We start from the raw sequence: 16062 nt of genomic DNA, 5'->3' as shown, positions 1-16062 counted from the left end.
TGAGTAAAATTTACCCAATTGACTGAATCTTTCTTCCATGGATAGAATGAAAGTGTCCACCATCACATTGAATACATCAACTTCATATTTCTTCTGAGCTGAGAGTATTTCCTCATTGTCAACGGCCTCATCAAAAAATCCAATTCGGCTTCTTTGCCTCGAGTGCTGAAATGAAGTTTGTATCTCCACTCCATCAACCACTATGCCTCTGACTAACTGATCTGCCTCATCCAGAGATTGCTGGAAGCCATCAAGACGAAAACGTCTGATCCAAGTAAGGAGACCAGAAATCATACTTTGCATGATGTCTACCTGGATGGACTGCTTTTGTAAATGCTGAGAGACAACATGAACTTGAAATAGCACCTTGTACCAGATAACAGAGCTAAGAATGAATTCATAAGAACAAACTTCTTTCAAAATCCCAGTTATATCAGCAGCACTTTTCCCATCACCTACAACCTGGGAACTCTGCAAAACCATTAGAAGTGACTTAATCACTCCATCCAAATGAAATCTCACCACTTCTACATACCGAATTTTACTCTCCCAACGAGTGTCGCTGGGATACTTCACAACTTTACTGCAATTTTCTTGCAGAATGTTCCATCGTTTGGTAGAGGATGAAAATGCCGAATACAGTTTTTGGAGAAAACCGAAGTAAACATAGAATCTTGTACAACATTTTGCAGCATCACAGAGAACCAGATTCAAGGAATGAGATCCACAGGGCATGAAAAATGCATGTTCATTCAAATCCAAAATTTTCTTTTGTACACCAGCATTCCGGCCAGCCATGTTCGCACCATTATCATACCCCTGACCTCTACAATTCGCAATATCCAAACCAAGCTCTTCCAGTCGATCAAGCAAAGCCTTAGTGAGACCCAACGAGGTAGTTTCTTTAACATTAAGAAAGCCAGTGAAATGCTCTCTTACAGAAACATCCCCTTCAGTATCCACATATCGAACTACAAGCGTCATTTGTTCTTCATGGCTGCAATCAGGAGTACAATCAAGAATGACACTGAAGTATGTGCATCTACGAACATCAGAAGTTATTTGATCAAGAATATTTTTTCCCACCAAGGAAATCAACTCATTTTGAATATTTTTACCTAAATAATTATCGGGTAACTGTTGATTCTTTACTTTCTGAGTATGCTCTGCAAGAACTGGATCAAACCTGGCTAGAAGTTCAACAAGGCCTAGAAATTGACCTTGATGTGGATCCCCTAGCCGTTCATGTCCAGCAGTACCTCGTAACGCACAGTGATTTCTTGCTAAGTACTGGATGATTGCAAGCAAGCGTTTAAGAATAGACCTCAAGTATTCAACAAGTTCACTGTGCTTACTTTGGATATTCTTCTGTAAAACTGTTGGATTTTTGAGAGCTGCACTATTTTCCGAAAACAAGTGAAGTGCTTTGAAATGATCTCTAGAAACTTCATGTTCGCTCAATATTTTACCAAGATTTTTCCAGTCGCTGCAACCATCATGGACTAGGCTACTTTTACCACAGGAGAATAATTTACAGTGGAAGCAATACACTGAATCGGTCGACTTCGAGTATACTAACCAAGAACGCTTCTGTAGTTTCTGATTTTTCAGCTTCCTCTGAAAATGAGTCACAGAGAACTTTCTGTCTTTAGTGACAGGAAACACAACACAACTCAAATCATCTTGAACTGGCCCCCTCAAAACAACTTCATTCTTCTCTGATGTACTTAGTCTAGATGGCCATACTCCAATATCATCCAATTTTCCTACTACCTCTTTGGTAATGGTAATAGAATGAACAGCAGTAGAAGAGTGATCTGATACAGATTCAAATCTGGGCCGAGACTGAGTAGAACAGCAGCCTTGAGATTCCATCAATACAGCACCTGGTTTGCCAGAAGAAGCATTTCTGACTGGTCCTTCAGCGGTACCTGTACTACTAAAGCTTGGCTGTTGTGAGATGTTTGCTGAATTAACTACAGTATTTTCAGTAATTTCACAGTTTTTGCTCACAATACCAACAGGCTGACCTCCCACGGAATCACTACACTTTGGCTGCGCTGTGGTAACTGATAATTCTCCGGTACAATGATCTCTTGAGCTCTCTCCTTCGACTACAACAGGGAGTTCCTCATCTGGCATTATCATTGATGAAAAAGCAGCACCATCCTCAATTTGTTCAGAACATTCCTGAGCTGACATAGATGGCTTGAAATATTTGTGTAGCAGTCCAAAATTTGCATCGTCACTTTCTTTCCGAATCTGAACCAACTTCCTTTTCTGAGATCCCGACTTACATTTAGCATGTACTCGCGGCATTGTAGCCGATAATTACGAGATATTGATGCTACCAATTACAACATGACATATAAATGAGTGATACAAAACTCTTCGTATCTAAATAAATGTACGGTTATCAACCGGCGAGTGCGCAATACTAAATATGCTGTTTACCGAGTCATCTTTATATTCAACTGGTAGGCCCATTTCAAGAATGCAATGGTCAAAATTGTCTTATGCAACACCTGATCAATCAATACTTTCCTCTGCCCTGCTGAAATTGATTCCAATTCTAAATTGCTAGGTCACAATTCAAAACATAGATTTTTGGGGTATAAAATATCAGGCATCAGGCCACTACAACCTTTCTTGTAAACAAGATCTATCTGGTATTTGTATTACATCACCATTAAAAAACATGGAACTCTGTTTAAAAAATCACCTTCTGCCAACACTAGAAACATTTTCTGATTGACTGTACCGGGTGCACATTGGTCATGGTAAAGTTTGAAAATACGATCCCAATCCGTAGACAAGGAATGAATAAACTTACAATCCTGACAACCCTGAGAATGGATTCCCATTCAGAAAAGACCTGAAGGCACAAATCACCAGAGTGATGAGAATGGCTCATTAAACAACAATAAATATAGTAACCTACATGTTTTCTTTTGCTTTCAAAAGACTATTTCCTTTAATATTTTGGATATCCAGACTCAATGTGGACTTGCTGGGCGTGCTTCATATGTCCAAAAACTTTGCCAGAATTGTATATTCCTAGATTAGAATAACTTTATACTGCGCCTGTAAAAAAATTGAAATATTTTAAAATTATGGATCGACAGTTGTACCATAATGAGCAGATATTATCAATTATAGTTAGCTATTTGCAATACTAAATAACCTGCCATATGGATATGATGTCAATGTCATGCACTATAGTATACACATTACACACACACTGCAAAAATGATTCACAAGAAATTGAGTATATTACAGTACAAAACTGTCATGATACCGCATTAGCGGTACACCCGAACACTTCACTTCATTGATGAAATCACTTTCATAAGGTTAGAGTACATCCAAACGAAGTTGCATGAAAAATCAAAAAGCTGCAAAAAGTTGCTTGAAAAAATGAAGCAAAGTTGAAATATAAGATTCCTCCAAACAGCTTAAAACACCATACTACATAACTTTCGAGTATTTAGGAAGCTGCCAGAAGCTGTAAAAAAAAAGTTGCAAAAACTTGCCCTGTGATCATTTAATTCTTTCCTCTGCCCTGCTGAAATTGATTCCATTGCTAAATTGTTTGGTCACATTTTGGTCTTTTTCTGTGACATCATATTAAATTATCAACCTCACAACAAATTGAATATATGTGGCCTTCCGTAACACCTTTCTCAATGATAGCCATTCAAACCTTTCAAATATCGACATAGATTTTTGAGGCATAAAATATCAGGCATTAGGCCGCTAGAAACTTTCCTGCATGCAAGATCTATTGCATATCTATCTGTAGTACACCACCAATTAAAAGACATCCACCTGTGATAAAAAAAACGCTTTGTGACAACACCATAAACAGTTTCTGACTGACTGTACCGGGTGCAAATATAGTGTGGTAAAGCTTTGAAAATACGCTGCCAATCCGCGGTCAAGAAATGAACAAATTTACCATCATGACAACCCTTGGAATGGATTTCCATACAGAAAAGGCCTAATTCACAACTAATATGTTAAGTCATGAGAATGGTTCAGTAAACAACAATATATAGGCTATAATAGCCTACATGCTTTCATTGGCTTTTCAAATGCCTTTTTCTTTTGATATTTTGGATATTCAGGCAATCAGGCTCAGTGTGGCCTCGCTTCATTAGAAATTAACATACCATATGAAAGCTGGCATCAAGAGTTAGCAAGTAGAATCTCACACAAACATATACTGGAAAATTTTGATGCACTGAAATATACACTGCTGCCACTAGGAAGTATATATTCAATAATAATTCCTTGCATGTTATAATATGACCTCATTGACATAAAATAGAAGTAAGCTCTTTTAAAAAGCACAGAAATTCAATTATCGAACACCGTTTATAGTACTATATTCTACATGGGTAGACCTGCATGTATTTTCGCGGTTATTCGCAAAATGAGTACGAAAATTCGCATAAATGTGGGAGGGGGGGCCCTCATGAATTCAAAGTAAGCTCTTAGCGGGTGCAGAAATTTAATGATAGACTGTTTAGTGTTTACGGTACCATATTCGACATAGGTAAATATATTTTCACGGTTATTCGCAAAATGATAACATTCGCGTAAATGTAGGAGGGGGGCCCTTTAGGTACTGTCAAAATGGATAGAGATAATAAAATCAAAGTGAGCTCTTGCAACTAGTGCAGAAATTTAATGATCCACTACTGCTTACGGTACTATATTTTACATATGTAGGCAGTAGGCCTACATGTATTTTCACGGCTATTCGCAAAATGATAACTAAAATTTGCATAAATGTAGGAGGGGCCCCCCCTATAAAATCAAAGTAAGCTCTTTTAGCGCGTTGACTACTGTTTACGGTATTATATTCTACATGGGTACATGTATTTTCGCAGTTATCTGCAAAATGATAACATTCGCGTAAATGTAGGAGGGGGGGCCCTTTAACTAATGGCAAAATGGATAGAGATTATAAAATCGAAGTGAGTTCTTGCACCAAGTGCAGGAATTTAATGATCGACAATTGCTTACGGTACCATATTCTACATTGGTGCATGGAATTTTGTGGTTATTCGTAAAATGTTAACTAAAAAATGTGAATTGATGTTTGACCCCTCTTTACGGTACAATACCAAGATTCTTTATGGATACAAGGATTCCGCGGTTATTCGGAAAATGGTAATACTTGAAAAAAGCGCGTAAACCGGAGAAATAGTTGAAAAAAGCGCGTAAACTGAGGAGGGGGGGCCCTTCGAAAGCGCGTAAATCAACCAGGGGGGGGCCTAGGCGACCGCCTACCTCGCCTACCCCAAAAGCCACCACTGATTACATCTGTGGCTCGAGATTACCAACCTTGCGAGAAGTAATGAGTTACTTTCTGCATCTGAAAGACCATTGCCCTCAGTCAACCCCTACTCGTGAGCTATGTAATGTGGTGGTTCATGATGTCATGACAGTGTGGCAAATGGCGAGAATTGCCACAATACTTAAAGGAAATGCGGTGAAATTACTTGAAAAACTGAACAAAAAATATATTTTTCTGAAGGCGACCATGAAACGGGAAAGTGATCCCAAGGGTAAGAGGAAAAAATTCACGGAAGATTTGGACAAGTTGTGGGATATTGGAAGTACAGATGCGATAGCAATAATACAAAATGACATTTATCTATCACATGATAGAAAGCTCGAAGACATTGCATTCTATGAAGATCAACAGCAATCTCGCAAATGCATAATGTTGGGAAGAGACAAGATTCTCGCTAAAGACATCGTAAAGAAAACAGCAACCATGGCGGATAGAACTGTTAAAAACATTCAACATGACTCAAGTGATGACTATGTTGTTTTAGCATCTTCTTCATCTTCAAAAGAGGGTGATAGTTTGAGTTCAAGTTCTGATTATGATGCTGATGTTGGTCTTGGCACCTCGACAGCCATTAAGCTGATGGCACCTAAAAATATTATGAATAATACCCATGTGTCGCAAGCTCTGGATCGATTGCAAATAACAGACAACAAGGCAACAATGCTGATCGGAGCATTTATTACGGCTTGTGGCGGTGACATAGCAATGTTCTCTCTGTCAAGATCTTCGACAAAGAGAGCCAGGGAAACAAATCGTCTTGAAATTTCCAAGGATATTTCAGAAAAATTTGCAGAAAATAAACCTCAACATGTTGCTATTCATTGGGATGGAAAGCTCACAGAGGATAGATTAGGAAATCGGTATGAGGCTCTGTCAATTGTCCTATCTTGTCATCCTCAATACTCAGAAGGAAAACTACTTGGCATTCAAAAGATGCAAAATGCTGCAGGTCAGACGCAAGCAGAAATCACTTTCAACATAATTGAAAGTTGGAATATAAAAGATGCTGTAACAGCTTTGGTTTTTGACACTACAGCAAGCAACAGCGGCTGGAAGAAGGGTGCGGCAAAGATTCTTGAAGACCTTCTAGGAAGGAAGGTGTTCTACCATGCATGTCGGCACCATGTGTATGAGCTGGTAGTGAAAGACGTTTGGAAATCTTTATTTGGAAAGGCCACAACTGGACCAGAGAATGCATGGTTTGCCCACCTTAAAAGGAACTGGAGCAGTCTTGACAGGGAACAGCAATTCAAGACTCTGACTATTCCTCTATGTTTTGCTGAACGAGCTGCAATGATAGTTGATAAGTTCAAGCTACTGTTGAACAGAAAAGATTTTTTCACACGGGATGACTACAAGCAATGTGTGACTAATGCTCTTGCTCTTCTCGGTGCAGATGAAGATATACGTCATCACAAACCTGGTGCAGCACACCATGCGAGATGGATGGGTACAATTCTGTATGCTCAAAAGATGTTCATGTGGGCCGACCAATTAGATTACAAATCTGAAGAAGTTGAACTGCTGCGCCGCTTCAATTTATTTTTGGTTCTCTTTTATATCCCTGCGTGGGTGGATTCAAGCATTGGTCGTGATGCAGCTGGTAATGACTTGAGATTCGTTCAGCACATGTTGAGTTATAAGGAATATGATGAGCAAGTTTCCACAGCTGCTTCACGAAAGCTTTTGAAGCACGACTGGTATATTGTTGAGGAAACCGCTGTATACGCCTTGTTTTCACCGACGGAAAGCAAGGAAACCCGGGAAAATATGGCAAAGGCGCTCCTGCAAGTAGAGCGAACTTCCAGTTTCAGAAGGGGCCCGCCCTCATTGAATGCAACTAGACAGATCAACAAGGACAGTACGTTGTCTGACCTTATTGGGCCCCAGTCGTGGTACATATTTGAAGTTTTTGAATGCTCTGGGGATTGGCTGCGTCAACCGGTTGATGATTGGCACTTTTCAGATTCATTCAATAAAATGAATTGCTACGTTAGTTCTGTCAAAGTCGTTAATGATGCCGCAGAAAGAGGTGTCAAGCTAAGCACAGACTATGCTGCAATCTTGACTGACAATGAACAGCAAAGAGACAGTTTGCTTCAAGCTGTGGAACAGCATAGGAAGATTTTTGGAGACAGCAGGAAGTCTACTCTTATCAAAGGCCAGTGATCTGCAACACTGACCCTGCGATATACTTTTTAATGATGCCTTTTGTAAATAGCATTTTTGCCTTTGTTAAATCTTGAATAAAAAGTGTAATATGCGTTCGTTTTAGAGAGAGACGTCGACTTACCATAACAAGCCATAAGGAGAAATTGACTACTGGTTTGCAATTTATGAGTTACAGTCGTTGTCAACTGGTATGTTTTAGAAGGCTCGAAGGTAGCACGATGCATGCATCTAGTTCATTCTTATCTTAATTGGCCAAGCTCCTGTGCAAGAAGTAACAAAACTGTTATACACAGTGTTCAGGTAGAAAATATATTACTGGATCGTTATGCTGTTTTCGATGGCAGCATTAACAACGTCAATTTACCATATCGCCAATGCCACGAACAGAAATGGCTGCAAACCAACACAACAGAGTAGAACGAAATCGTGACCAGCAATGATCACAAAATCAGTATTTCAGCCAATCAGTAGCTTATTATTACAGGTTCCAACCAATCAAAATTCTAGGTTCGTGATTGCCCGCCCACTTCATCGATTCCCCGCCGACATGCAGACGGCTACTTTCAAACGCTTTGTAAGAAATCTTAACGACGTTCCTGAGAGCTTCTTTCAGGCTTGTTGATGTTTTTAATCAATAATCTATAGAATAAGACATTACAACGCAGCATTTTCGAAATTTTTCAAATTTTGGACAACCCTAATATACAGCCTAATAAATGAGAGATTTTCAACCTTTCGATCCTTAACCAGTGGTGCTGACCTTCGCGATTTGCACGCAACTGGGCAAGTCGTATTAAAAAACCCTCCGTGGATTGCTCAAGAACCTGATGTAGACTCATCATTGACAAAATCATTTGGCAGAAATTCCCCTGCAGAAATTGTTAAGGTGGTATTCCGGGACCATATTTTCTCGAACTACAGTGATCATACACTTTTATATACGGATGGTTCAAAGACATTGTCAGGATGTGGTTATGCCGTATACATTCCTCGGTTGAATGTAAGATTGTCTGCGACGCTTCCTAAATGTTTTTCAATATTTTATGTAGAGTTGCATGCCATCAAAGATGCATTATCGTGGGTTGAAAGGAACACGCAGAGTAAAATTGCTATAGTAAGTGACAGTTTGAGTGCCCTAACCGCTATCGCCAATCATGGATCGGTCAATGACTACGTTGTGAACGATATATTAGAATATATTACAGAACTTCAAAATAACAATAAATCAATCACGTTCATCTGGATACCTGGACATGCTGGTATTCGTGGTAACGAAATCGCCGATCAGTTAGCCAAAGACGCTGCGTCAAGAAGGGATGAAGGGAACAATCACTTATTACCTCTGCGTGATGCACTGTCCGTCTTAAGACACCATTGTAGATGTGAATGGGATCAGATATACCAAAGCACTGAGACCGGAAGAGCGTACAAGAATCTGCGATCATCAATTACCGACGATATAGCTCAAATTGGAACAAGGCGAAGAGACGTAATTCTACTTGATTAAGAAGCGGCCATTGCAGACTGAATCAACATCTGCATAAGATCCGTTGTTCTGAGACTCCACTATGTCAGCAATGCAATGCAGAGGAATCTGTAGAGCACTTTTTGTTACATTGTGTGAGATATCAACATCAAAGGAGATAACTACATCATGCTGCGCGAATGAGCCGAATAAATTGGGAGTTGAAAGACGTTTTAACAGATCCAACGATATTGGATAATGTTGTACAGTTCGTGATATCTTCGGGACGACTTATATAGTATAGCTAATACATGTTGTATATTCATTATTTGTATAACCAAATGTAGTGTTTGTATATTGTCGGCTAGCTCCTTTTATTGAATGTGCATGTTGGTATACCCATAGAACTGAACGATGCTGTATATATTTGGATAATGCAAATTCATGGTAAAATCAAGTATAGAAGTGGCGCACAAAACCTGTGCCGTGATAAGCGCCACTATCACGATTTTTACTTATAATAATAATAATAATAATATATCGGCTAGGCCAGGTGGTAGTCTGATACTACTATTAAATTTTGCAACTAACAACGCATTCGCAAAGTGATGATAATGGCCTCTGTCACGAAAAAGTTACCGTAATTTTGAACTTTCTCGCTCACGCATTGAAACATACAGCTCGGTTATATGGTGAAAGGGCTAGTTTAAAAGTGCATGCATATACCGAAATGGCAACGAATGCATTGCACGCCCCATTACTTGCGCCGCTGGAAGGAACGTATTCTCACAAAAAAACAGCAACCGCAAATTTAAGAGCGCTGTGCATTATTGCCTTAAAATGCATAAAGAAGTACTAAATACCCGTATACGACTGGTAAACAGGCTACAGTACCCTAAATTTATTAGCAGCCTGTAGCGGCTCTACAAAGCGCGCTCGTCGATCTTGTTGCGTTGATTATTTGATTACCAATTCGTGAATGTTTACGCGTCTCTTTTCAATGCATGCATGTGATGCGTTACTGGTCAGTTACTAACTTCGCTCGCAATAAACGGAGCTCTCGCTTCATTGGTGACCCCGACGTGATCTGAACACGCAACCTTCATTGCAATTTCCAATGTACAGAACCCGTTACTCGACTTAGATTATGAGGCGATGGCGAAAGCCCAGCTTGACCCGAAGGTACAAGCATATCGCACGGCAATATCAAATCTACGCATCGAAAACGTTCCGCTTGGAAAGGCCGGCCTTACTTTACTTTGCGACACTTCCAGAGGTACACCACGTCCAGTAGTCCCTCGATCTTGGCGAAGTAAAGTTTTTGAAGTTGTACACGGACTCTCGCGTCCTTCGATTAGAACTATATTTCCCAACCGGGGAGGAATTCCCCCCTTGGGGGGAATTTTTCAATTTTTTGGGAGGAACTCGACTTTCGACTTTAGAATTGTAACGGATTGCCCAAATTGTTCATGTTCGAACTGTCATGTAGTCAACCAGTTATATTCCAACGTGTGCTCCTTATGGCTGTTTTTTTGTTTGCTGAAAGTATGTTCAAATGCTATTTGAAATTTCTTTTTCCCATACAAATCCCCCACCCCTTTTTTAACTCGTTCAGATGTGCTGCAGTTCACAAGACAATTTTGTAGGCCAGCGACGGCCTCTCGATCAAATATTTCCTAAGCGAGTAAATGTCGTGCCGAATCTGTCACAACAAAGCCTCTTGTGAAAGTATTTATCTTATATTTTCAAGTCAACATTTTCAGACAGTGACTAAATATTCCAACGTCATCGATTCAAGTCAAAGAGATCGCTAGCCTTGCTTTATTTTTAGTGAACAGCTACCCGATCGGAAATAGACATGGTAAACTTGGTGCAATGTTGCCGAAACGTAATGGGTGTTCTAAATTACAGCACTGCTATAAACAAACACTCGGTACCGTGCGTCTTATTCTTTCAGTCAACAGGTGTTTGCGCGGTAAAAATGACCATTTTTAATCGTCGGGCAGATTTAACTTGGGGGGGGGGGGGTATTTTGGCTAAAATTTCGGCCAAGGGAGGCACGAGATGAAAAAGGTTGGGAACCACTGTACTACAGTTACAGTTGAATAATAATGGCACATTAAGAAATTGAATTGCGCTGTATGGCCTAATGTTAACGAGTACAGTGCCAGTGTTAAAACGCCGCATCAGAATTTTAATGCTGTACACAGCAATGGCACGAAGTAAAGTGCATGCGTTCTTGTGCAACTATGATGTTATGGACAATTGACAAGTATTCATTATGTCGTCACGAGCAGGTACGGCGGCACCTATGTCCAGGGTTGTAACCAAGTCACAAAGCTCCGAGTCACAAGTCAATCTTTTCTAGTTTTGACTCGAGTCAAGTCGAGTCATTGTCAATTTACCACCGAGTCAAGTCCGAGTCCAAGTCATCAAGCAGAGGATCGAGTCCGAGTCATGGTATTATGACTCGAGTCCGAGTCCAAGTCATTATGTTGACTGCTCAGTTTGCAGCTAACATCGCCTTAAACCCACTTTTACAACTCTGTTTGATGATATCGGATGGTCCACATTTATAATATACCAATTTTCCTCACTTTTAGCACTTTCTGATCGAATTTTCAAGTACCAGGACCAATAGCCGAAATCTCAATGGGGTGGTTATACTTTACTCTTCTTCGAAATTACAATGAAATGTCGGTCTTGACCGTCTGAGTCTCGAGTCATATGACTTGGTTCGAGTCATGCGCAATGACTCGAGTTCAAGTCGAGTCAATACTAAGATTGACTCGAGTCGAGTCAATACTCAGATTGACTCGAGTCGAGTCGAGTCATTTCCGTATTTTGAGAAAATGACTCTAGTCAAGTCGAGTCATCATGAGTCTGACTCGAATCGAGTCATTGCAACCCTGCCTATGTCTTCGTTGCTGCATCCGATGGGATACTGACGGCTCGTAGACGGTAGATTACTACAGATAACTAACCAGCGGGTAAATTAGTAATCTATATAGACCAGGGGTAGTCAACCTTTTCGGCTAAAGGGCCACATGATATTAACGAACGAGTGCGCAGCCCACTAGCCGCTCCAGGCGCGTAAAATCTTCGAAATTAATATTAATATTACTTGGGTATGTTGCGGGTCGACTGTATACCAAGCGTTGGCTCAGTTTGCAAGGACAGGACTCTTCGGCATCTGGACATATCGATATGGAAGATTTCCGCTAACATACGACAATCATTTTGTGCCTACATTTCATCGCCGACGATCTTTCTATGAGAGCAAACGCGAAAATAATTTCTCTCGTAATTACGAATATAGTGAGACCCAATCGGCTAAATCAGGCGTTTTTTCATGTTCTGGTGGGGGGTAGGCTACAAAGAAAGAAATCCTGTGAAAATTAAACACGCGCAGCGTGAAGAAAAAATTTATTTCAGTTTATTGTAATGTACGACGATTTACTAAAAATGTGACTGGACCCTGGATCTGCCATTGCGTCGAAACTGATATTTTAGTCATCGACATCCCAAGTGTCGCGACCAGACTAATCATATTATTGGTTGGCCTTGCAAGTTCACAATCTGAGCAATTCAATTTCGATAATATAATGGGAAATTAGCTCGCGGGCTACTCAAAACCTTCTCGCGGGCCACATGTGACTCGCAGGCCGCGGGTTGCCCACCCCTGATATAGAGAGACACCTTCAACAGTTTTCAGAACCGGAGCCGGAGCTGGAGCCGCAGCAATGATAATAATGCGGCTCCGGAGCTGGAGCCGGAGTTAATGTATGATTGAAGAAAGCGCCGGAGCTGGGGCAATGCAAATTTGCGGCTGCTCCAAAGCCCTGGTAAAGAGACATGAATGCGCTGCGCGTGATTAATTTCTATCGGTGACAATTGATATTACGTTACTTTTTCAATACTCCCAGCATTTCAAAGGTGAAAAGAAAAGAATATCACGACGGATACTCGATGCAGATGAAACGCTTCAAGACTTCTTCATTCATTGCCAACGCTATCGACTCCACAGTCCACATTGACAATTCCGACGATCATGATTGCGAATCTACGAATAACATTGTGTCTTTGGACTCATGAATTCTGCTAATTGTTGCGAAGTTTGCTCCATATTTTTTCTGTTCAAAAACGAAACGCATGCCAGACGGAATCCTGCCATTACAACGGCCTGGTACATAATACCGGTATACACAATTTTCGCTCCGGGCTGTATTTCAATCATTCTTGCCTAATTCGGGGGCGCCGAATCCAAATCAGAGATCCCATATGTGTGGACTTCTACTTATTTGGCGTACTCAAGTATATTTTATTACTTTCACAACTTACTCAAGTGCTTAGGTTTTCAGACTACTTCCACTTCTACGTGAACATTTTTTGGTCTAAATATTTACTCATACAATTTCGAATTTTAATAGTAGAAATAGTTTAGGTATAAAATTGCGTTACTCTTAAGGTAGAATTACCATAAGAACCACGAATCGTTGTAAATGAATATATTTGGGAATATTCAACCTATGGGTGATGCCATTGGTTATTTTACGTTAGTCGAAAAGATACAATGCGATTTAAAACAGGCAAAGATCATGAATTCTGCCATTTGCAAGCATTTGCTGGATAATCTTGTTTGTTCGAAAATTGTTGCGACGACAGATTTCGCGTCGTCGGGAGAGGCCGTTCACACTTTCATTTCTGTGCCTTGGAGTCGACCATGTATGTGTCATTAGGAGTGCGTGTATCATCTGAAAATGGTTCATTGAGCTTACGCACGCTATTAACCCAGATTATTTCACGCTGGTCACGTCATATTTTATGATACGATTGTTGATATGCAATGAGGAGTGTTAGCAATTGTACACTGAAGCTCTGTAGCAGCAAGAATCTCTTCAAGTGTTTAAAGATACACCATGTCATGTCGAAAGTGGCCAGCTCCGAGAAAGTGCTTAAAGTAGGATATGCGACCCCCCAACCAAATATACATTTTAACATTACTGACTTCTTGATTTCTGATTTTCTTTTTTCCCTTGGAGTAGTTTTGACATGTCTTGCAACTTCTATTTGTATTTAAGCAACATCTTATCGTCGTTGCTTCTAGTTCTACATGAGTGGCAAAGCTGACTACTTTGACCACCCTTGGTCCATAGTAAAATATTACTGCACATTATAAGAGGCATTGAAATGTAAAGGTTGTTATATTAGCAACTGCTGGGGTGTTTATTCATGGATATCCTCGAAATCATTTAAATAACATAACTAGAAATTACCCAATGTACACCTTTGGATGTTTCCTCTGTAGCAAAGAGAACAATGGTATGAAGTAGGCCGAATATCCACCTTGCTGTCCCAAAAGAAAATTCGGGATATTTATGTCTATACGCATGATCCCCGGTAAAATTAGTTTATTTCAGTGTTTCCAACGCAAGCCTAATGTTATATTACGTCTCTTCAAGTGTCACAGAATATTTTATGTGGAGTCGAATCAAATTTTCTAGAATCGATGCATATTTATTTCAATTGCGATGAAACACGCCCTTCAGGTTCGTTTTGAAGTGCCAATAAAGAGTCTCGACTCATCTGGATAATATTTTGTGAGTCAAAAAATACCTTTATTAACAGAACCAGACACCAAGTATCTGTTAGAATAGAAGAAGAGATTTCAGGCGAAGCTTTTCTCGATTTCGATAGGCAGTGGTCGGGAACCTTTTTCGTCCGAAGAGCCATATTGACCCAATTTTGAGTCATGCATGCCAATCAACTGTTTCGTCACAATTGGAAATTCGTGACGTCGTGGTAGGACTGATTCGTTTTCACTACATGGGATTCCTCGTGTGCGCCACATTTTCTCTGTAATAACTGGTATTTATTGTTCGAAAATAAAGCTCGAAACGAGTGGTAAGACGCAGGCGGGCCAAGCCTCACCAATGATAACGCAGTTGATCGTAAGTAGCTTAGGTATATATAATAACTGATATTCATCGAATGTGACTGTCACATTGATTCTGAAAATCTAGATACTTATCGACTTCTCAATTCTCAAAGTATTCGACGGTAACATAACGTTGCGCCACACGCATACATTTGATCGCCGTTACACTGAACGTAGAGAACGTAGATAGCTATGGCGTTGTTCGTAATGCGAGTTTGTAATTAGGAATGTCACATCCACAACAGTTCAGTTCGCGCCGTAGACCAGGAAGACAATGAGTATTTGAAAACTGCGTTTTGAAATGGACGTCGCCATGTCTGCTATGCTCTTTGATTCAACGTATCGCACAATTCAGGATATCGATCGATTCGGATACATCGCCTGGAGGATTGAGTCACCAGTCATTTCGATGGCGTGGGTTCGAATCCCATCGCTGCCACCACGCCAGGATACAGAACCTGTACACCCTGTGGCACCACGAAACGATGTCGACACATGATAAACGTTTATTACGGAAGAGAGACACGAGTATTGTCGTTATATGAGGCAACTAAATAAAGGGCGCAATCAGCGAACTAATCATTAGCCTGTCAATCAACAGGAGCCCAGCTTCGGTTCCATAACGCAAGCAATATTAGCTCATAGAATTCGCGAGTGATATTGGCCAACAGCGTGACAGTAACTTAAATTCGATGATTTTGAAGACAGGGGGTCCGAGCCCCTAAACCAGAAGACAAGACAGCATTGTCTTTACCTTTCAGAGACATGTTTGAGGATAATTATTTTGACCGTGATGAAAATTTACCAACAAGTCGCTGAAATATTGATCAATTCAGTACAAAAATAAATATTTGGCAAAGAGCCATATCTTATACCCAAAAGAGCCATATATGGCTCGCGAGCCATAGGTTCCCGACCTCTGCGATAGAGTATGACAGCAGCCGATACGTCCAGACTAAGAATTGATATGGTATAAGCTAACGCGTTGAAGTTACCACGATAAGAAAAATTATTTACCGAAATATGGTATGCAAAAAGAAAGTAAAGACACGGAACAACAATTTTTACAGATGTGCCACAAGTATAGACTGACTGTTTGGGTCATTAAGTATATCACGTCTT

The sequence above is a fragment of the Botryllus schlosseri genome, chromosome 9 (assembly GCF_051294905.1).
Source record: "Botryllus schlosseri isolate E-star chromosome 9, Bs_hap1, whole genome shotgun sequence".
NCBI classification, from domain to species: Eukaryota; Metazoa; Chordata; class Ascidiacea; order Stolidobranchia; family Styelidae; genus Botryllus; species Botryllus schlosseri.
Note: the sequence above shows the minus strand (reverse complement) of the source record.